Below are 587 nucleotides of genomic sequence, written 5' to 3' on the forward strand. Positions count from 1 at the left end.
CTTATTTAGTTGGAACGAGTTTAGTTCTGTTTGAGGTGTAATTAAGTTTTGTACCACAGAAGAAGAAGATGATGATGATGATGATGTGTGGAAAAAGGTTTGTACACTTTGGTTCAAAGTGAAAATATAAATGTATTTTCTGCTTTTATAAATAAAAACTTGTCATTTGATCTTTTTAAATCCAGGAGTCAGTTTCACTGTTTGAGCCACTCAACTGTTTTAATGAGCAACTGAAACAGAGAAGAAGAATAAAGACATGATTGAGAGAAGCAACACGTCAGTTAAACTACAGGATCAACAGAACTTGTGTGAAGGATGAAAAATCAATTAATCAATTAATGCAGAAATAAATACTAAATAAAAATATTTCTGTATTTCTCCTGTATCAGTCCAGGCACCAGTGGCAGATCAATCCAATCGATCAGTTATAACCAATCCTGCTTTAGCCTGAAGGGCCGCCTACTTAATTAACATACGGACACAGAAATAAATGTAGAAATACAGAGAGCATGTATTACCAAAATGTTTTTATTTTTACATGTATTTATTTATTTATGCTTTAGTCATTTTTCATCCTTCACACACTC

This window comes from Seriola lalandi, unplaced genomic scaffold (assembly GCF_002814215.2).
Source record: "Seriola lalandi dorsalis isolate HSWRI2012SDOR001 ecotype SW California unplaced genomic scaffold, Sedor1 jcf7180002054779, whole genome shotgun sequence".
NCBI classification, from domain to species: Eukaryota; Metazoa; Chordata; class Actinopteri; order Carangiformes; family Carangidae; genus Seriola; species Seriola lalandi.